Below are 24314 nucleotides of genomic sequence, written 5' to 3' on the forward strand. Positions count from 1 at the left end.
ATTAACTCCTAATCTGCCCTCCCTAACATCGCCGCCACCCAACTTCAATTATTAACCCTAATCTCCTGACCCCAACCACGCCGCTACTATAATAAAGTTATTAACCCCTAAACCTAAGTCTAACCCTAACACCCCCCTAAGTTAAATATAAATGAAATAAAACGAAATAAATTTACTATAATGAAAACAATTATTCCTATTTAAAACTAAATACTTACCTATAAAATAAACCCTAATATAGCTACAATATAACTAATAGTTACATTATAGCTATTTTAGGATTTATATTTATTTTACATGAAACTTTGTATTTATTTTAACTAGGTACAAGAGCTATTAAATAGTTAATAACTATTTAATAGCTACCTAGTTAAAATAATTACAAAGATACCTGTAAAATAAATCCTAACCTAAATTACAAATACACCTAACACTACACTATCAATAAATTAATTAAATAAATTACATACAATTATCTTAACTAAAATACAATTAAATAAACTAAACTATAATGCAAAAAAAAACAAACACTAAATTACAGAAAATAAAAAAATATTACAAGAAGTTTAAACTAATTACACCTAATCTAAGCCCCCTAATAAAACGAAAAAGCCCCCCAAAATAATAAAATGCCCTACCCTATCCTAAATTACAAAGTAATCAGCTCTTTTACCAGCCCTTAAAAGGGCTTTTTGCGGGGCATTGCCCCAAAGTAATCAGCTCTTTTACCTGTAAATAAAAATACAATACCCCCCCAACATTACAACCCACCACCCACATACCCCTACTCTAAAACCCACCCAAACCCCCCTTAAAAAAAAAACCTAACACTAACCCCCTGAAGATCTCCCTACCTTGAGTCGTCTTCACTCAGCTGAGCTGAATTCTTCATCCAAGCAGGTCAGAAGAGGTCATCCATCCGGTTGAAGTCTTCATCCAAGCGGGGCAGAAGAGGTCTTCCATCTGATTGAAGTGTTGATCCAAGTGGCATCTTCTATCTTCATCCATCCGGAGCGGAGCGGCAGCATCCTGAAGACCTCCGACGTGGAACATCCATCCTGGACGACGAATGACGGTTCCTTTAAATGACGTCATCCAAGATGGCGTCCCTCGATTTCCGATTGGCTGATAGGATTCTATCAGCCAATTGGAATTAAGGTAGGAAAAATCTGATTGGTTGATTTAATCAGCCACTCAGATTGAAGTTCAATCCGATTGGCTAATTGGATCAGCCAATAGAATGCAACGTCAATTCTATTGGCTCATCCAATGGATGTTCCGCGTCGGAGGTCTTCAGGATGCTGCCGCTCCGCTCCGGATGGATGAAGATAGAAGATGCCGCTTGGATCAACACTTCAATCGGATGGAAGACTTCAACCGGATGGATGACCTCTTCTGCCCCGCTTGGATGAAGAATTCGGCTCGGCTATGGGAAGACGACTCAAGGTAGGGAGATCTTCAGGGGGGTAGCGTTAGGTTTTTTTAAGGCGGGTTTGGGTGGGTTTTAGAGTAGGGGTGTGTGGGTGGTGGGTTGTAATGTTGGGGGGGTCTTGTATTTTTATTTACAGGTAAAAGAGCTGATTACTTTGGGGCAATGATGCCCCGCAAAAAGCCCTTTTAAGGGCTGGTAAAAGAGCTGATTACTTTGTAATTTAGGATAGGGTAGGGCATTTTATTATTTTGGGGGGCTATTTTATTTTATTAGGGGGCTTAGATTAGGTGTAATTAGTTTAAACTTCTTGTAATATTTTTTTATTTTCTGTAATTTAGTGGGGTTTTTTTGTATTATAGTTAATTTATTTAATTGTATTTTAGTTGAGATAATTGTAGGTAATTAATTTAATTAATTTATTGATAGTGTAGTGTTAGGTGTATTTGTAACTTAGGTTAGGATTTATTTTACAGGTAATTTTGTAATAATTTTAACTAGGTAGCTATTAAATAGTTATTAACTATTTAATAGCTATTGTACCTAGTTAAAATAAATACAACATTGCCTGTAAAATAAATATAAATCCTAAAATAGCTATAATGTAATTATTAATTATATTTTATAGGTAAGTATTTAGTTTTAAATAGGAATAATTGTTTTCATTATAGTAAATTTATTTCGTTTTATTTAATTTATATTTAACGTAGGGGGGTGTTAGGGTTAGGGTTAGACTTAGGTTTAGGGGTTAATAACTTTATTATAGTAGCGGCGAGGTTGGGGTCGGGAGATTAGGGGTTAATAATTGTAGGTAGGTGGCGGCGATGTTAGGAAGGGCAGATTAGGGGTTAATAAAATTTATTATAGTGGTTGCGAGGTGGGAGTGTGGCGGTTTAGGGGTTAATACATTTATTATAGTGGCGGCGATGTCCGGTCGGCAGATTAGGGGTTAATAAATATAATATAGGTGCCAGCGATGTTAGGGGCAGCAGATTAGGAGTTCATAGCTATAATGTAGGTTGCGGCGGTGTCCGGAGCGGCAGATTAGGGGTTAATAGTATAATGCAGGTGGCGAGGATGTTGGGGGCGGCAGATTAGGGGTTAATAAGTGTAAGGTTAGGGGTGTTTAGACTCGGGGTTCATGTTAGGGTGTTAGGTGTAGACTTAGAGTGTGTTTCCCCATAGGAAACAATGGGGCTGCGTTAGGAGCTGAACGCTGCTTTTTTTTCAGCAAGCTCAGCCCCATTGGATCCTATGGGGAAATCGTGCACAAGCACATTTTTCCAGCTTACCGCTACCGTAGGCAACGCTGGTATTAAGAGTGGAAGGGAAGCTAAATTTGGCTCAACGCTCCCTTTTCTGAGGCTAACGCAGCCATTCAGACAACTCGTAATACCAGCGTTGGCTTAAGGGTGCGCTGGAGAAAAAAACAGCATTAGCAACGCAGGTCTTTACCGACAAAACTCGTAATCTAGGCGAGTGTTTTTTAAATCCCTAATCAAGTTGGAAACCTTTGTATTGGCGAAGGTATTTATATAGACATGCAAGACCTGCCTATTTGACTTCATCATCATTGTCCATCATTGCAAGGAACATTAAAAAAACATAATTTATGCTTACCTGATAAATTCCTTTCTTCTGTAGTGTGATCAGTCCACGGGTCATCATTACTTCTGGGATATTACTCCTCCCCAACAGGAAGTGCAAGAGGATTCACCCAGCAGAGCTGCATATAGCTCCTCCCCTCTACGTCACTCCCAGTCATTCGACCAAGGACCAACGAGAAAGGAAAAGCCAAGGGTGAAGTGGTGACTGGAGTATAAATTAAAAAATATTTACCTGCCTTAAAAACAGGGCGGGCCGTGGACTGATCACACTACAGAAGAAAGGAATTTATCAGGTAAGCATAAATTATGTTTTCTTCTGTTAAGTGTGATCAGTCCACGGGTCATCATTACTTCTGGGATACCAATACCAAAGCAAAAGTACACGGATGACGGGAGGGATAGGCAGGCTCTTTATACAGAAGGAACCACTGCCTGAAGAACCTTTCTCCCAAAAATAGCCTCCGATGAAGCAAAAATGTCAAATTTGTAAAATTTGGAAAAAGTATGAAGCGAAGACCAAGTTGCAGCCTTGCAAATCTGTTCAACAGAGGCCTCATTCTTGAAGATATAAAACTAAGTATAATCACCATAGTCCTCTCACACATCCTATCTAGTCGTTGGGTGCAAGAGAATGACTGGGAGTGACGTAGAGGGGAGGAGCTATATGCAGCTCTGCTGGGTGAATCCTCTTGCACTTCCTGTTGGGGAGGAGTAATATCCCAGAAGTAATGATGACCCGTGGACTGATCACACTTAACAGAAGAAAACCCATTTCTTCCAGTTTCAAATTGATGTTGCAGTAACATTACTTTTCCAACTTGTTTTTTTATTATTGAAATCCATAGGCTACAGTGTTCTCCACAGACAATTTTGCCAGCTGGGAGGGGGCAGTGTCATATTTTCTAATATTATATAATTTTCTGCTATCCAAAGCACAAATTAACAAATGTATTTAATAATAATTTGTGCAATAAGAATTTAAACATTATAATATTAGCTAATGTTAACTTAATATTGGCTAAAATTTCAGCCGGGTGGTCAGTAAAATAAGCTGGGTGGTGCACCCGCTAAAAAGGTCCTGGGGAAAACACTGGGATAAATACCAATATATTGGCAAAATTTGCACCAAAATGCAAATGACATACATTTTCAAACTAGGACGTCTTGATAACAGAACATTCCAGATGAATAATAATAAAATTTGTTAAAGATTTGCATTATTAAAACAAATTTGCATATTTTTTCCTGATACATAGTATATCCTGTGCATTAGACCCCTAAGGTTTTTACTCAAATTACACCAAACCAATGGTGAACAAAATGGAACCTCAGAGTTGTCCTGTAAACTCTCTCCATACTAGAAGTAATTACTTAGCAAATCACCCCACATGGTCATAAACATTAATAGCATTAAACATGCGTAAAACAAACTAGTAATGTGTTTCTTGGCCCGGGAGCAGATTACAGACTTCTCTGTAGGCAACTTGTAACTGAACAAGTGCACTTGAAGCCCTAAAACTGAAGTATTCTACTCAATCACCCAGATGTACATAAGCTGTAATGCATACCTGAAGAAACATCCATAATCCGATTCAGGGCTGAGAAACGCGTTGCAGATCTACAAAATAGATTTTTTATTATTATTTGTTTTATGAAAATGTTATTGTATTTTTTAATAAAATCAGTATTTATTTCCATGTGTGTGGTTTGCTAATAGATTGCTTCTAGTCTACACAGATAGAAAAATATAAATTGGAGCATGTGGTAGCCCTTGAGATAAGTCTAATGATGCCTCACAGTTTCCCTCTGCTGCAATATCCCTAATAAACACTAATGGATAAACAAATATTTTGTGTGTAGATATTCCTATTTATACAGTTATCAATGGTAAGTGAAAACTGATACCTCTTAGGAATAACATAAACAAGTAATGAGGTGGAGAGTGAGCTTGTAGTCACAGGTATTAATGTTGAAGTATACCTGGACTTTTAGATCTCACTTCAGTGATAAGGGTAGAACAATAGAATTAACCTTCCTTTTCTGTCTTGAGTATATCCCCTTAGGTTAATGCCTATGCCTTAGTAGGTTAAATGATATAGAGTCAGAGAGGCAGTAAAGCTTTTAGTGCTTAGGTTTAGTTAGAGTCTTTGTATAACTTGAGCAGGTATTAGAGAGTTAATATGACAGGCAATCACACTAGTAAGCAATTCCTCTGTATAACTTGAGCAGGTAGCAGATAGTTAATATGACAGGCAAACACAGTAGTAAGCAATTCAATTAGGCATTAGCTCTGTAAATATTCCTAGGAGAAGTTACAGACAAGTGATTTAAGGAAGTCTCTTACAGGGCCGCCATCAGGGGGTGACAGGGGTGACTCCTGTCAGGGGCCCCATGGGTCAGGGGGGCCCCATGAGGCAAGAACTAAAAAAAAAAAAAAATTTTTTTTTTTTTAAATTTTGGCAGCCACCAGTGGGTACTACAGCAGAGTGCTAATTGAGCATGGGAAATGTTATTACAAGGAGTAAAGTATTAGCATTTGAGAGGATTTCTGAGTGTGCACTCAACCACTATGCACAGTGTCAGACAGACTATGCACTTTGTTTGTACAGTGTGTGCCTGAGTCAGACGGCAGATCACTTTAATTTGCAGAGGAGGTAGGACTTACTTAGCAAATGTTTTTTTTATTTCTTTGTGCAATTTCATATTATAACTTCAGTGTGGTAGTAGTTGTATGGTGGGGCCAGGTGTCCATAAAAACACATTTTTAGCAGCATTGTATTTATGATTATTTGACAATACTGTTGAATTTCTATATTTAAAACCATGCAGAAATGTTTCCTCCTATATATATATTACATTCCAGTTTACTGCCCCTTTATGCAAGGACTTTCCAGATGCAAGGAGGCATTTTATCTAAGATGTTTACATCTGCATAACATGTTATACTCTCAGACTAAGATTGCTCAGTGTTTGAAATGAGACAGGTTAACTTAAAACTGTTCTGTTTACACTACAGCTAACTAAATTTTGAAATACATACCAACATGCCTAAATCCTGCATTTTGTGGTATGAGTACCACAGCTTATGGTTCAACCAAGACCATATAGAATACAGCATTTTTAAAATCCATAAGTACAGCTGACAGATGGGAACATTTGTACACTATATTTGAAGTGGTGCTCTTGGTTGGGGAAAATGGGGAAAATCAAACATATTTTAACCTTTTTAAAAGTACTTTTCTTCATCTAGCCATCTACCCAGATCATTAATGTACAATTTTGAATTCACAGAATTATTTTTGTTTGCACATTTACAAATATGATTCTTTCAAAAGTGATCTCTTTATTTCTGCAATTTTTTTTATCATGCATGTCACACACTGTTGATTTAGGGGATGCAAGGTGCAGAAATGTTTCCTCCTGTGAGTGTTTCTGTTGGTGTCTGTGTTTTTGTCTTTGTGCTTTGGTTTGTGTCTCTATGATTTTGTAAGTATTTTTTCTGTGGGTCTCTCTCTGAGGGTGGGTGTGTATGTCTTTGTGCCTTTTCTGTGGATGTCTGTGAGGGTGTGTGCATATGTCTTTGAGCTTTTTCTATGGGGGTCTCTGTGAGGGTGTGTGTATGTTTGTCTTTGTATATTTATTTTCTCTGGATGCCTCTGTGAGGGTGGGTGTGTATGTTTGTGTTTTCTGTGAATATCTCTGTGAGGGTGTATGTATGTATGTATGTCTGTCTGTGATTTCTGTGGATGTCTCTGTGAGGGTGTGTGTTTTCTGTGGGTGTCTCTGTGAGGGTGTGTTTGTCCTTGTGTGTTTTCTGTGGATGTCTCAGTGAGGGTGTGTGTATGTATGTCTATCTATCTGGGTTTTATGTGGTTGTCTTTCTGTGTGTGTGTATGTCTTTGTGTGACTTCTGAGGCTGTCTCTGTCGGTGTTTTCTTGGGTGTATGTGCAAGTTTGAGTTTGTGTGTGTGTGTTTGTGTCCATTGTCTGTTCCTTTTTAGGACATTTTGACCTTACTACTGATTATTCACATCTTTCTACAGACTTTGAGACTAATGAGACCTTTCCGGAAGTCACCAATCCACCATTAAACCTTTAAATTATTGTTTAGGCAGTTCAGGGCCCTTCCTTTCAGCCACTGCATACCGTTGGCATCATTTAGTTGGCATCTTCCTTTACAAAAAGATAATCAGAACTCCATATTTTGTTTTCTAAATCTCCTTTTTTTTTTACAAAACTGTAGTTTACCTCATTACTTGTCAGGTCAATGTAAACAAGTGCTGAGTGTCTGTTTGGGTGTCTGTGTCTGAGTGTGTTTGTGTGTTTCTTTACGTGTCTGCTAGAGTGTCTATATGTGAATCCTTATGTGTGAGTGTGTGTGTTTCAGTGTATGAGTGTGTGTGTGTGTTTGTATGTTACTACCTTTACAACATTTCCAACTTTAAATAGACACTTAAAAATAAAGTGCATATACGTTTTATTCACTTGGTCAAAAATTGCACATGTCAAAGGGGGGGGGGGGCCCTGATCAATGGTTAAGTCAGGGGCCCCAAAATTTCTAGTGGCGGCCCTGGTCTCTTATACTAAGTACTTGCGTATAAATCCTAAGGTAAGGTAAGTTGGGAACAGGTCCGGTAGAGTTGAGAAGAGCTGAGCGGTTGATCCGTTAGCGGAGGTTACACTCCGTGTTCAGCATCCCTGCAGGCAGCGTGTTCCGACTTCCGCATACACACGCTGCAATAGAGATGACGTCACCGATGAATCTTCTTCTGGTCCATATCCCTTCCAGTGAACGAGATATTCAACTCTTCTCCAACGTATCCGGGAGTCAAGTATTTGTTCTATTTCATAATCCGTTTGATCCGGTTCGGATACGACAGGGGAGTCGCTGACTAGTGGTTGTATGGTGTTGGTTCCAAGGAAGGGTTTCAGAAGCAATACATGGAAAGATGGACGTATCTTTAGTGTTGGTGGCAGTTAAAGAGTGACGGCATTAGGATTGATGACCTTTGTTATGGAATAAGGCCCAATGAATTGGTTTGCGAGTTTTTTACAGGGTACTTGGAGTCTGAGATTTTTTGTGGAGAGTAAAACTCTGTCTCCAACTTTAAAGGTTGGAGGATTACATATTTTCGTATCATAATATCTCTTTTGAGAGGATTTGGCTTCTTCAAGGTGTTTCTTTAATAGTGTAAGAGAAGCTCTGATGTTTTGGGTGTAATCCATGACGGTTGGATTGATGGATACAAGGTCTCGTCCAGGAAGAGACTTAGGATGGTATCCATATGTAGCATGAAATGGTGATGTTTTGGTGGAGGTGTTTATAGAATTATTATACGCGAATTCAGCTAGAGGTAACCACTCTGCCCAGTCATCTTGAAGATGGCTTACATAGCACCGAAGGTACTGTTCTAAAGTTTGATTTGTACATTCCGTTAATCCATTGGATTGAGGGTGGAACGCGGTGGTGAGTCTTGAGGAAATTTGTAGTATTCAACATAATTCTTTCCAAAATCTGGAGGTGAATTGTGTCCCCCGGTCCGACACAATGGAAGTGGGTAGTCCATGGAGTTTTACAATATGTGACATGAATATCTTGGCAGTAGTGATGGCAGTTGGTAAAGACTTTAATGGTATGAAACATGCTAATTTGGTGAGATGGTCTATTACCACTAATATTGTGGTGAATTGGTTTGATGGAGGTAACTCCACTATGAAGTCCATAGCTATCATAGACCAAGGAACCTCTGGAATGGGTAAGGAACACATAAGACCAAATGGTTTATGATGGTCTTTCTTATTTCGAGCACAAGTATTACATTTGGTCACGTAATCAACTACATCCTGATTGAGATGTGGCCACCAAAACGTCCTTTTGAGGAGTTCCATCATTTTTACTATACCAGGGTGTCCTGAGAGAGGTGTATCATGATAATGTTGTATGAATTCTTGGCGTAAAGAAGAAGGAATATAGGTCTTGTTGTTATGAATAAATAAACCTGTCTTCTCATCCTGTTCACAAAAAGGAGGAATCTCCGTATCAGATTGCAAAGCGTTTATTATCTCAGTGAGTAAAGTAGTGGCAGAGGCAATGATTTTTTGAGGGGCAATGATAAATGTTTTCTCTGGTTCTTCAGTGGTGGGTTCAAGGGATCTGGAGAGAGCATCTGCCTTGATGTTCTTAGAACCTGGTCGATAGGTTATCAAGAATTCAAACCTGTCGAGGAAAAGAGCCCAACGAACCTGTCTAGACGAAAGAGTCTTGTTATTCCTGAGATATTGAAGGTTCTTGTGATCGGTGAAGATGTAAAACGGTTTGGAGGTGCCTTCGAGTAGATGCCTCCAATGTTCCAAAGCACATTTGATGGCTAACAATTCTTTGTCTCCTACGGAGTAATTTTGTTCTGCATTTGTGAGTGTTCTTGAATAATATGCAACTGGATGTAAAGTAGTATTAGTTAGAGATTGTTGGGAGAGTACAGCACCAATACCTGTATTCGAGGCATCGACCTCTACTGTATATTGGTAATCAGGATGAGGGAGTTGTAGAACGGGAGAGGATGAGAATTTCTTTTTTAGAGAATCGAATGCCTCCTGAGCTTCATTGTTCCATAAGAATTTATGTTTGCCTGTTAGTCTGGTTAAAGGTTTGACAATCATAGAGAAATTTCTTATGAATTGTCTATAAAAGTTGGCAAACCCAAGAAATCGTTGTAGCGATTTTACCGAGGAGGGTCTAGTCCAGTTGAGTATAGCAGAAACCTTTTCAGGGTCCATCGTTACTCCGGTAGGTGAGATTATATATCCCAGAAATTTGATAGTCTTTACATGGAAACAACACTTCTCCATCTTGGCGTAGAGTTGATGTTCACGCAATCTTGCTAACACCCACCTAACATGTTTGATAAGTTCATCTTCAGTACGAGAGTAGATCAAAATGTCATCTAAATAAATTACCACGCACACATCCATGAGATCTTTAAATATATCGTTTATATTGGAACAACCCATAACGGGTCCTGAAGGCCGTTTTCCATTCATCCCCACTCTTCATCCGGATAAGGTTGTATGCACCTTTAAGGTCTAATTTGGTGAATATGGTAGCATCACTCAACCTTTCTAGAAGCTCAGGGATGAGAGGAAGGGGATATCTGTTTTTGATGGTTATGGAGTTAAGAGCTCTGTAATCTATAATGGGTCGTCTAGTTCCGTCTTTATTAGTGACGAAAAATTTGCCTGCGGCTGCCGAGGATGTACTAGGTGAGATAAAACCCTTACGCAAATTATCATCTAGGTATTCCCTCAAGAATTGTAATTCTTTCTGTGATAGTGGGAATATTCTTCCAAACGGTATGACTGTACCAGGTTTTGTATCAATCGAGCAGTCATAAGGCCGATGTGGAGGAAGATTTTCTGCTTCTTTTAAATTGAATACGTCTGAAAATTCAGCGTACTCTTGAGGTAAAGCTGTTATAGCGAGATTAATCTGTGTGTAAGGAAAACAAGTTGAAGAACAGTAAGAAGAGTCAAATTTTACCTTGTTTATTGACCAATCAATTGTGGGATTATGTTTTTGTAGCCATGGATATCCCAAAATAATAGGGTGTATAGATCCTGGAATGATGTCATATGAAATATATTTTTTGTGACCTGTTTTTGTAGTGGTGAGAAGTGGAATAGTGTGATGTGTAATGGGACCCTTTAAATAATTTGACCCGTCAATAACTTTAACATAAACTGGTATTTCTTTCATCACACAGGGAATTTTATTTACATTAACAATTTTCTGATCTATGAACATTCCGAAAGCACAGGAGTCAATCATAGCCTCGCTCTGGTAGAGGTGTTGGTCCCACTGTAAAGACACAGAAATAGTCAAATGGGTATTTACTTTGGTAAGGATATTAGTGATACTGTAAGAAGTCTTACCCTTCTTTTGACGAAGCAGGAGAGGACATGTTGACACTCCATGGTCTTTGTTAGCGCAATACATACATAGGTTGGATAAGCGGCGTCTTGTCTTTTCCTCTTGAGTTAGAGGCCCTTTTATAGTTCCAATTTCCATAGCCACCGCTGGTGTACTGGGCTTATCATAATGAAAAGGATAATGCTTCTTTGTGTAGGTCTCGGGGTGTTGCCTTTCCATCTTACGTTCTCTGTAGCGTCAATCCATTGATATACAAACTTTTATTAAAGCATCCAGAGTTTCAGGTAACTCTATACGAGAAAGTTCGTCTTTGAGGTGTTCTGATAATCCCAACCTGAATTGATTCTTCAGGCTGATTATATTCCATTGCGAGTCAGTAGCCCAGAGTTGGAATTCGGCAATATAATCCTCTACCACTCGCTTTCCTTGTCTAATCGATCTCAGGTTTTGTTCCGCTGTACTCTGTTTGTTAGTATCCTCATAAAGTGTAGACATGGCAGCAAAGAAATTTTCTAATGAATCTAGTATAGGATCTCCAGACTCAAAGAATCTGTCGGCCCAAGCCCTGGGTTCTCCAGACAGGTACGATATAGTTGTACAGACCTTAATTCTCTCTGTACTGTATGTCTTGGGCTTCATACTGAATAGGAGCATGCATGAATTCTTGAATTCACGGTATTTCGAACGAACCCCTGTGAATGGGTGGGGTGGATTAATTTGTGGTTCTGGATGATCAGTGGGTTTCTGTGTGAAATAATCGTTCATTAGACGTTTGAGTGTATTATTTTCAATCTTTAGTTCATTTAAACCCTGTGCAAGTAATTCCACCTTTTGATTAAGGGTGCCAATTTCATTGGTCATTTGCGCAGGATCCATTGTAATCTTTTTTAAAGGCTTGATAATTCTGCAATATCCCTAATAAACACTAATGGATAAACAAATATTTTGTGTGTAGATATTCCTATTTATACAGTTATCAATGGTAAGTGAAAACTGATACCTCTTAGGAATAACATAAACAAGTAATGAGGTGGAGAGTGAGCTTGTAGTCACAGGTATTAATGTTGAAGTATACCTGGACTTTTAGATCTCACTTCAGTGATAAGGGTAGAACAATAGAATTAACCTTCCTTTTCTGTCTTGAGTATAACCCCTTAGGTTAATGCCTATGCCTTAGTAGGTTAAATGATAGAGAGTCATAGAGGCAGTAAAGCTTTTAGTGCTTAGGTTTAGTTAGAGTCTTTGTATAACTTGAGCAGGTATTAGAGAGTTAATATGACAGGCAATCACACTAGTAAGCAATTCCTCTGTATAACTTGAGCAGGTAGCAGATAGTTAATATGACAGGCAAACACAGTTGTAAGCAATTCAATTAGGCATTAGCTCTGTAAATATTCCTAGGAGAAGTTACAGACAAGTGATTTAAGGAAGTCTCTTATACTAAGTACTTGCGTATAAATCCTAAGGTAAGGTAAGTTGGGAACAGGTCCGGTAGAGTTGAGAAGAGCTGAGCGGTTGATCCGTTAGCGGAGGTTACACTCCGTGTTCAGCGTCCCTGCAGGCAGCGTGTTCCGACTTCCGCATACACACGCTGCAATAGTGATGACGTCAGCGTGCTGTGAAACTCCGTTGGTGTGAGAGGCGATCTGATTGTGAGATCCTTAGAAGTATATTAGGAGGTAAAAGTTTTTAGTTGTATGAGGTTAATGATATCAGTAAGGATACTGATTGTCTGAAAAGGGTTTATCCAATCCGTTAAACAAAGGAGATAGGTAAAGGTTGCAGTAACTTTGCTTTACCCATACATTTGTAATTATCAAGCAACTGTGCAGTGCTTTAGTCCCTCCTTTTATAGATGATCTGGTATGCCTCTGTGTAAACCTTAAAGGGACAGATATTACCACATATAATCTACTAGAGGGGTAATGATATGACATCTGCTTGGAATGGTGTATTTTGCATAGTGGCACTGAAAATGAGAGATAGAAGAGAGGAGAAAGCATGAGAAGAGAGGAGAAAGCATGAGAAGAGAGATTGAAAGGAGAGAGAAGAGAGAGTGAGAGTAGAGGAGAGAGCAGAGAGAGTGAAAGGAGAGAGAAGAGAGACTGAGAGAGAAAAGAGAGTGAGAGGAGAGAGAAGAGAGAGTGAGAGGAGAGAGTGAGAGGAGAGAGAAGAGAGAGTGAGAGGAGAGAGAAGAGAGTGTGAGAGGAGAGAGAATAGAGAGTGAGAGGAGAGTAAGAGAGAAGAGAGAGTGAGAAGTGAGAGAAGAGAGAGTGAGAGAGAAGAGAGGGTGAGAGAGAGGAAAGAGTGAGAGGAGAGCGAAGAGAGAGTGAGAGAAGAGATACGAGAGAGTGAGAGGAGAGAGAGTGAGAGGAGAGTGAGAAGAGATAGTTAGAGGAGAGAGAGTGAGAGAGAAGAGAGAGTGAGAGGAGAGAGAAGAGAAAGTGAGAGAGAAGAGAGAGTGAGAGGAGAGAGAAGAGAAAGTGAGAAGAGAGAGTGATAGAGAAGAGAGAGTGAGAAGAGAAAGTGAGAGAGAAGAGAGAGTGAGAGGAGAGAGAAGAGAAAGTGAGAAGAGAGAGTGAGAGAGAAGAGAGAGTGAGAAGAGAAAGTGAGAGAGAAGAGAGAGTGAGAGGAGAGAGAAGAGAAAGTGAGAAGAGAGAGTGAGAGAGAAGAGAGAGTGAGAAGAGAAAGTGAGAGAGAAGATAGGGTGAGAAAGAAGAGAGAGTGAGAGGTGAGAGAAGAGAGAGTGAGAGAGAAGAGAGAGAGAAGAGAGAATGAGAGGAGAGCAATGAGAGATTAGTGTATTTATTTTTCTTGTTATAAACTTGTGCTAATTTACCTGAAGTTTACTACTCTCCCTTTCTTGACTATAGGGGAAAACAATTATTATTTTCCATTTTCCTCTGCACAAAGAATTTGTTTCATGATAAAATAAATGAAATCAATAGCACCCCAAAAAAGAAATGTTTTGATCTGTCACATTGCCTGGGTGGCATTTAAGAAATTCAATTCAAGCATGCTGAAAACTGGTTTATGTTATTTTTATTTTATTATTATTCTGAGTAAAAGTAGAAATAGGTCATACATTCACAATTCTATAAGAAAACCTAATAACCCTTGGTGTACCAGGACAGGCTGTATCTACAGTATGTTCTAGAACAAATGCGAGTCATATGATTTATATATTTCAAACATAGGTGCCCATTTATCAAGCTCTGAACGGAGCTTGTGGGCCCGTGTTTCTAAAGACCGCTGCTCCATAACCCTGACCGCCTTCTCTGAGCAGGCAGACAGGAATCAACGTAAATCAACCCGATCGAGTATGATCGGGTTGATTGAACCCCCCCCCTGCTGGCAGCTGATTGGCCGCGAGTCTGCAGGGGGCGGCGTTGCACCAGCATCTCTTGTGAGCTGCTGGTGCAATGCTGAATACGGAGAGCGTATTGCTCTCCACATTCAGCGATGTCTTGCGGACCTGATCTGCACTGTCGGATCAGGTCCACAAGACATTTGATAAACAGGCCCCATAATATCCATCTTTCCTGGTGCAATATTTTTTGAAATAATGGTAGTTTTTTAAAAATCCTTAGCTGAGGATTGCTGGAGATTCGGATCCACTTTTGCATTTGCCTGAGGAAACAACCACTGAGCGGTCAAGAAACACGTTGTAGTAAAAAATATATTAAGTATTTGTTTTAATAATATTTTGGAAGTTGTTTTTATATGCTGATTAAACTTCAGCTTACCATATTTCCAATTGGCGAAAAAACCCTGGTCAAGACGGCCGTAAAACAAGAGACAGTTCCGGAATCTCCAGCAATCCTCTGCTAAGGAACAGCTGACAGTGTACTAGCTGCTGTACTAAGTGCTAGCCTGCATTCAAGCACTGGTCATAGTAAGGTGCAACGTCATCTGGTGAGCATAATTCCACCTGTTTGTTGAGAAATTCAGCAATCTGTAATACACTATAAGGCGCCCTCTTCTTTTCTCTTCAGTTTTTTAGATTCTTCCACACACTGGAATCGTATGTGGAGCGGCCTTTTGTCATCACTAGGAATCACTAATTTGAGTCCCATTAGCAGCCTACTTCAAACAGCAGCTGCCAGCTGACAGTTTGGCTATTGGAATGGACAATCCACCCTTGGATCTTTGATTCCATATCATCATAGACTCAAGTATTTTTTTGCATATATATTTTTCTATATACTTTTTTAATATACATTTTTTTTTTTGTGGAAATATTTCTTTTATTGAGATTCTGAACATAGTTACAACAAAGAAGTAGTACAAAATAGTAAGTTGCAAAACAGACATGATGAACAGATTACAGTTAGCAACTCAAATCTGATAGATAAATCTTTGTTTCCACACAATAAATTGCATATCGACATGAGCATACATATATATGAAGACTACAAGTTATGCAGGTCTTTTAGGAATCTCATTTTTTTCAATATAAGCTTATGAACAATGGTTAATGCGATGGATCAAGATTGAACCAATTGTTATAGGCAGCAGAAATATAAGAATGATAACCATAAAAAGAAAAACATGAATACAAAACTACAATAACATTGTTCTAGTACACAACATAGTCTAAAAAATGTTGACACCGTCATCTTGAACATGTGGGAGACCCTCAAATAGGGTAACCCTGTTTGACTGACTTCAGCGGGTAAACACCGCTTAGTAGCAGTCCCAAAGAGAGAGAAAAAAAAAGAGGTGTCAGGGTTCTATTGTAACAATGTATCGTGTGATGTATAAGGGAGGGGGAAAGGGGGGGGTGGCGGGGGAGAAGGGGAGAATGCTAGATGGTTAGCAGGACGTATGCATATCTAATTTTCTTAGTGAGATAGTGAATCTTATAGGCCACAGTGGCATAGGGGAAAATAGTGTAATATAAGTTATGAATTATGAGTTACGAGGGGGTAATTACATTAGTATAGTGTTAAAATAAGGGAGCATATGGGCAGTAAATAGAACAAAGGAGTAGAGAGCTATGGGTCAGTATCAGACTCTGGCCTTTGAAAACCTCTTTTTCATCATAAGTAAAACTTCTCTGAATGACCAGATAATTTTAGCGTAAATGAAATAGATAACATAAATAAGGCAAAGCTGTTGTACAATGCTCAGATGTAGACAATAGAGCAGTTTCCATATTACGTCAATTAGCCCCCTATCCTCACCGCCGGTAACCTAATACGGGTACTGGAAATATGCTGTATCTCCCCTCGGGGGAGATAACAGTTTGGATCATATAATGTGACTGCCCCCTTTGTTAAACTAAATAGGTATTGACTGTAATAGAAGTTTCTTCAGTGAAATATAAACACTTTAACTTCTGTGGCATATACATTCAGAGCACTTGCATGAAAGGTAAAATGTAACTAGAAAACAAGAAAAAGAACTTACATACGCCTCCCCATAACACAATGAAGAATAATGATGCATATATCAGAACACGTTAAACACTATAATAACAGGTCTGTGATAGTATGTTCCATAAGTAATTTAACAGAACAAGCAAAGGATTTTCATTATGCAAAGTGTGTGAAAAATAGTGCGCTGGTATAAGATATGGTATCAAACTCCTTACAGTTCGTTAGATCCTTCAATCTAAACACTGATATACAAAAAATAGGTTTTGTAAGGGCGCTAGTAGCTAAAGATATCGGTATCTTTAGCTACTAGCGCCCTTACAAAACCTATTTTTTGTATAAAGGATTTTCATTACACATCTCCTGAGGGTTAATTTAGGCTAATTACGATAGCCATAAAACCAGACCTTTAACCTATGCCCTTTTTCTTTTTTTCTTTCTTTTCCCCTTTTCTTTTCTCTCTTTTTTTTTTTTAGGAAAACACACATGCTTAGTGTAGCAGTAAAACATTACTATATGTAAACAATCAGAACGTAGGCGGGAGAGAGGTGCGACTATATACCAACTTGGAATCCCAGGGAAAGGACAAAAAGCAGATCATCTGTTCCACAGAAATTATAAAATATGGTCTGTGTCTCAATTATACAATTATCTCAGACTACTTAAACCTGGTAAAACATAATATGCTATAGGCAGATATATACTCACTACACCACATCCCTTCTAAATCTTATATTTAAGTGTAAGTGCATAATAAAGCTGAGAGGTCTACCCTCCCCGGACTTTCAAAGTCTCAAACAAGCTAGGAATGTGGTATAGTCCATGTGTTATACTCAGGCTAAAATGAAAATAGTACCAAATGTTTATAACAATTATCCCTTACCTAGAACTATATGCTCACATATGTAGAGTGAATGGGCAGTAGTTATAGATGTCATAAATTATGATCACTAAATAAGTGACAATGGAAATATATAGAAACAAATAAAACAGAAGTACATAAATAGAATAGTTGCGCCTTTACAATAGATTAGGGAGCCCTGATTTAGGAGGAACATATGTAATTGCAAACTCCACAGCACAAGTTAGTACCAGCAATAGGGCCATATATATTAGAAATGTACCCGTCTTTGGAAGAACCTAAGGGAAAAAATCTAGTAAAGCTGCAAGGTCTTTCTGCATGATCTATAAGTAGTGAGAGCGTTGCTCAGTCTGCAACAAGTCTAATACAAGTTCAGGAAGGTTCCGGAGGCCATAACAAGATCCTCTCTAGTAGAGAGTTAGACAGAGAGCATCTTCAGTTTAGCCAATACCTCTTCTGTAGCCATAAAAGATAACATAGTTCGCCGGTCGTCGCAACACCCCATGAGGGCTTATTTTCCTGGGCTTCATGACCACAACTTCCAGGTTGTCAAGCTTCAGTGCGGTGATGTTTTCCGCTGGTTTATTTGATTCTGCATCAAGCTTTAATGTGGATCTCCGGTTGATAGGGCGGTCGGTCTCCGTTAGGGCTGTCAAGGACTGTGGAACTTTAAGTGTGTCAGCATTGGCTATATCTAAAACACTGCTGTTGCTCTTTGCTAAATAGCCAGTGGAGCGAGGAGGATCAAGAAGTCCCTGCTTTGAAGTGGGGTCAGGGTATCGTTGTGACCCGATCACTGTTCTTTCCCCGTCACAGCTTTGTGTCAGTGGCGGATCCAGAGCATGGTCTCGGGAGGGGCACTTCCAGATTTTTTTGTGGCGGCGGACAGAAAATAATGAGTGCTTATAGAACAGGACTGGGAATCAAAAGCAGCCCTGGAAAATTTGTGGACCAGCCCTAAATTTTGCCGCGACCATAGAATATGCATGCCAGACAGTGGCGGCTGGTGAATTTTGAAGTTTGTGTGGTGCTAGACCCCACCCCTTGAAATAAAGCCCCGTGCACATATGGCTTCTTCCATATCACTACAATAAACACATTTATTATATATATATATATATATATATATATATATATTTATTTATACACACACACACCTCTATAAATATGTCTATATTATAGTGATATGGAAGGACCATCTGATATATAGAAAACTTTGTAGCCCACAGGGAGCAAGTTAAAAATGTATCTATGTGGTCTCATCATAAAAGCAGGTATATAAAAATAAGATAACAGTAATATCCTCAGGATTACTTGAATTTACAATACTATTCTGATCATTTAATGAAGACCTATAGGAATTAAATATCAAAAAATAGAACATTAGTTTATCAATTTGTAGTATATCAGAGTGTATAAACTGTGACTACCCTTCTAAAACCATGGTATGAAACACTAGGACACATGCTTACATAGAGCAAGGCAAAACTATATTGGCTTACAGATATCCTTTTGCATCCTAAATGAAATAGGCACAGAAATCCATAGTAAAACAAACTTAAGCAGTCAGGTTGAGTTTCCATAAAGCATATATTAAAGTGGAAAACAAAGCAAGGATAGTAATTGTAGAAAGTCCTTTTTAGTAGAATCATGTAGTAAAAGCATTGGTATACTTGCTCCCTCCCTCCTTAACACTAATACCTTCTATTGAAAATAAAACTCTCAGAGGTGTACTCTGTAGATCCTCTCCCCACACAAATGTACTTTTACTTTTTGACAGGCAAGTGAAGTGTGCTCCGTGTAGTGAAAGGAGGGAGATGACATCACACGCAGAACTGCTACTACTGCTGTCAGCTAAGATTTACTGCTCCTTCCCTTCGATGTTTTTAGCTAGCCATGAGGACTGTAAACAGCAGCTGAACTGCATTCCAAACTATTAGCTGCTGTCAGAGAGATTTACAGTATACAGTGGGACAGTGATGAACCGTTACTTACAGCTGATTCCAGGAACCCCTCACGATCCAGCTCCACCCACCAGCTTCCTGCAGCAGAACTGATTGTTGTAACAGCTCTCTGCATGCTGTAGCTGCTGGCTGCATGGGAATTTTATTCACACTAACTCAGTGCCGATATAAACACCGGGCCAGCTTTACCATTGCCGGTTCAAATACAATTATGTACGCAAGTATGTCACTGCAGTGAGTCTGCAGTGCACACACACACTACGGTAGTCTGAACCCCCACATCCCCCATTAGGGCTCTGAACCCCCACATCCCCCATAACCCCCACATCCCCCATTATTACAGACCAATAAGAAAGATTCAGTTTTACCTGAGAACGCTTCAAGTTGGATCTTTTGAATATGGGGCTAAAAGGAGCAGGTGCAAATGAGGATGAAGTTGTCAATGTCAGTCAGCCTGTCCGGACCGCTAATAAGCTCACAATGACCGGGACTGTCTGCAGCCGCCAGCAACGTGCCTCATACTGATTGACTGAGTCACTTTGTCTGACAGTGTTCCGCTCCCGCGCTAATTGCCTATCAGTTAAGTTCCCGCTCTGACCCCCCCCTCCCCCACTACCAGTACAATATCAAAAGCTTAAAAATATTTTTACAATTTAAATAAAAAAATAAATAAATCCTGAATGCTTCACCTAACGTTAGGCTCAATCTTTCTGCAGACAGTCTGCATTTTCTGCGATGACATCGCAGATTCTCGGGGGGGGGCAATTGCCCCGTTGCCCCCCCCCCTGGATCCGCCACTGCTTTGTGTAGGGGTCTGCACGGGCATCATTTCTGCTACGGCGCGGCTCTCCTGAGCCTTCAGTATGACCATAGAGAGGCAGTGTCTGAGTTCAGAAAAATGGCGGCATAGTAGTTGGAGCATGGCCTCCTCCCATCTCTCCACTAAATCCATAGTTCTGTCTTGTCAGCGAAAGCTGCTCACTTGACCAGGGATCTCCAGGGGGTAAAAACAGCAGACTAGATCTGTAAAAGTATATGTTTATCAGATAATCGGCCAAAACTAGATCAGGAAGCCAGGAGCTATAGAAAGACATGTCCGGCCATTTCGGTAGTTGGCTCCGCCCCCCTTTAATATACATTTTTTTTTTTTTTATGCAATTGACTAATAATCCAACTATATATTTCTTACGGTGCACCCCCTTTTATGGACACCCCCTTGGGTATCCTTTTCTCTTTTAATTTTCTTTGTTCAGACTATAAGAAAAAAAATATATATATATAAAAAAATATATATAGGGCTAGATTTACGAGCGCACGTTAAATAACTAGCTGGCTGGTTAATGTGACCGCAAGCTCGCGTTTTCACTTTGCACTAAGCGCAATTAACCACAATCAACCAGAGGTCAGACCTTTGGTTAAAAATTAAAAGTTGCCCCAATTACCCCCAAAATAAATAGGACAGTACAGTACAATAAGATAAATATATGAGATGGGGGACTGTTTTCTCTATAAATATACTGTATATGTATATGCTTATATACATATATTTATTGGTTAATATATATATATATATATATATATATATATATATATATATATATATATATATAGTATATATACATATAAACACAAATATATATATGTATATAAGCATATACATTTATATTTAATGATTGCTGCCCAATGCTGCGAGATGTTCCCTTGCGCTGCGCTAGGTGGTTTGCTGTGGCTTCCAGCATGAAAACAAGGCTCCAAATGGAGTCTATGGAAGCGCGCTCTCATGATCGCTTGGCTTTTGGTAATGTGGATGCGAGGTCGTTTACGCTTTGCGCCGCACCTGGAATACCAGCACACATTTACGTGCATCGGTATTACTAAGTGGAGAGCAAATATTTCACTTCACTCATAAATTGAGCCCATAGTATAGTGTTAATGTCTTGAATAATCGTCTTTATGGAAATGCTGGCTGAATCTGAATCTAATAAGCTTTAGAACATATTTTTTTTATTAATTTAAGCAACATTTTAGCATTTTTAATTGTTGGCCACCTTATATGCATGAGAAAGATTATTATTTTTTCGCCTTTCATATCTGCTGAACGTTCATGCATGTTATTTTTAAAACAATGTTCCAGGAATGTCCAGATTACTTCCCATAGGTCATATGTGGCTCGCTAATGGTTCTTGGATGCCCCCAGCACCACTAAGCATACAACAGACATCAGTATTTGCTACTGAAAAAGCATTTCCACACTTCTCATTAGGCGATTAAATGTGCATTTGTTCCACATTTAGCACAACTGAGAAGTATTTATGTTACATTAAAATTCAATAACAGAAACTAATTTGAGTAAAGTATTGATAAGAAACTATTTTTTTTAATGGGGGTTATCTTTACCTTCAAGGGACAGTCACACTCCAAAATTGTTATTGTTTAAAAAGATAGATAATCCCTTTATTACCCATTCCCCAGCTATCCAGATAAAACAGTCTGGGCACCCATGCATTATCTATTTTTTATTCTTACAGTGAGATGAACAATGAGATTTTCCTGTAATATGCAAAGTAAAAATTTTAAATTTAAAAATCATACGTATCTCCGATTGAAGTAACTGTAACTAAACAGTTTCTTAAAAATGTAATTATTGAACTCTCTGCTTTGGTGGGTGTTGGATTGGGAAAGGAAATACTGCCGACTTCTTATAGAGATGTGATGAGCCCACCTATTTTTGTTAAAACTCCTTACATCCGACATTGGGAGGCATCGCTTAACTTTGTTGTTTCTCCTGAAGCATGGGCTTCGACCGTCATCTCAACTAGAAAAATGATTCATTGCACTACCTTGTTAGAACTTTTCTTTAAGGTTTTAACCTAGTGGCAATGTGCACCCCTTCAGAAATTATTCATCCTTATGCTGGTGAAATTGGTTCTCCCTTACACATTTGGTGGAAATGCCCTAAGATCCAATGTCTCTGGACACAAGCATATTCTTGTTGCCTGAAGATGGGTATTATCCTGCACAATTACCCCCAGGCCGGGTCTCTTTAACCTCTTTCCAAGAAAATAGCCTTAACACCTGCTTCATATTTCTATATATTTATGCCCCAGATGGTCTCAGGTTATTTTAGTCATGGAACATGTGGATTCTATGGAGTGAGAGGTCTTCGCTGCTTATAATAAGATTGAGCTTCACTGTCCTAGGCCTAGTTTCCATTGAGGTGGTAAAGTTTGGAAACTGCTGGTAACAACATTTCTCTCCAAGTCTATGGAGAATTTTTATTTTACCACCAGTTTCCAAACTTTGCCACCTCAATGGAGTGAGGACTGAGTTGGAGGCTGGTGGATCCCCTGTTCAGCTAACCACTAATAAATAGAATCCCAATTTTTTCCCTTCTTTCTTTCTATTTTCCCATTACTCTGCAATGTGTTCTCTTAGTCCAGTTTTCAGGGCAACAGGGGGAGGGTTAACAGTTAGAGTAAGCTTTGTGCATTCGTGGGCAGTTTTTCAGAATCGTTCATAAGATTTTCTTCTTATCTGAAGCCCAAGCTTGCTGTTCTTGATATTTTTGGGGGGTTCTTTTTCTTTTCACGCACTTATGCCAGAGCTTAGTTATGCTACTTATTTTTTGTGGTATTGTTACTCTTGTGAGTATATTTCTTATTAGTTAATTTTCAAACTGAGTTCTGTTGCTGTTCATACAATGGGGCCCATTTATCAAGCTCCGAACGGAGCTTGTGGGCCCGTGTTTCTGTCGAGTCTTCAGACTCGCCAGAAACGGCAGTTATGAAGCAGCGGTCTAAAGACTGCAGCTCCATAACCTGTCCACCTGCTCTGAGCAGACGGACAGGAATCGCCGGAATTTAACCAGATCGAATACGATCGGGTTGATTGACACCTCCCTGCTGGCGGCCGATTGGCCGCGAGTCAGCAGCGGGCAGCGTTGCACCAGCAGCTCTTGTGAGCTGCTGGTGCAATTCTGAATATGGAGAGCGTATTGCTCTCCGCATTCAGCGAGATCTTGCGGACCTGATCCGCACTGTCGGATCAGGTCCACAAGACCTTTGATAAATTGGCCCCATTGTGTCACCTCCTTATTGCTTCCCTTTAGGGACTGTTGTTGCTTTGTAACCTGTCCACCACATCTGAGGCTGCAGAGATAAATCACCCCAAACCAGCTTGTTAGGGGTGATTGTCAGACCAAGAAACCTTGTCCTCTCTCCCAATGTCTGAAGAATTTTTAAGCAGTGATACAACACCCTACATCAGAAGCAGCCGTACTTAGATTTTATGTTAGGGATATTACTCTAGCAGTACTAAGTTTTATAAGCATTAAGCTTCTAACAGTATTTGAAATGCACTGCTGCACAACACACATACAATATTGCCCATATGAACTGATTATTAAAGTGTTTTACATCAGTCATCTTTCATTTAACATCTATTTAAACTAAGCCGATCAGGTCAAATCATATAAATCAGTTAGTAACTTTATCTATAAATATCACTGAAAATATTATATTCTTACATAAGCTAGCACAATATTGTAATTATTATTATTATTATTATTGGTTATAGTTTGTTGAGTACAGTGTCATGAATAAGTATTTGCCACTGATTTACTTTTTTTTCTTTTGCATATTTGTTACAGTGAGTGGTTCATGCAAACTGTAATATGTGACAAAGAGAACCCGATTAAACATAAGATTTTAAATGATAATGTTATGTATCTAAAAAATACTATAAACTATTACCAACTGGCCCTGTGTGAAACAGAAATGCTCACCTGAGTTTCTCAAGCAACCCATTAACCACATTTAATTGACCATGAGATTTAATTAGAGCAGTCACACCCCCACGTGATTACTACTAGTTCTGCTGAATCTCAACATAGCTTATATATATATTTGTACATGGTCTTGTTATCTAGATGCACAAAATACATTCCAGAAGATATGAAGACATAAGTTATGATATATCAGTCTGGAAAGGGTTATAAACACATTAAAAAGGCTCATACGGAGCTTGATGCCCCATGTCTAAAGACTGCTCTGAGGCGGAGGACAAAAATCAACACGATCAATTACGATTGGGTTGATTGACACCCCCTGCTAGAGGCCCATTGGCTGCAAATCTGCAGGGGGCGGCAT

This window comes from Bombina bombina, chromosome 12 (assembly GCF_027579735.1).
Source record: "Bombina bombina isolate aBomBom1 chromosome 12, aBomBom1.pri, whole genome shotgun sequence".
NCBI classification, from domain to species: domain Eukaryota; kingdom Metazoa; phylum Chordata; class Amphibia; order Anura; family Bombinatoridae; genus Bombina; species Bombina bombina.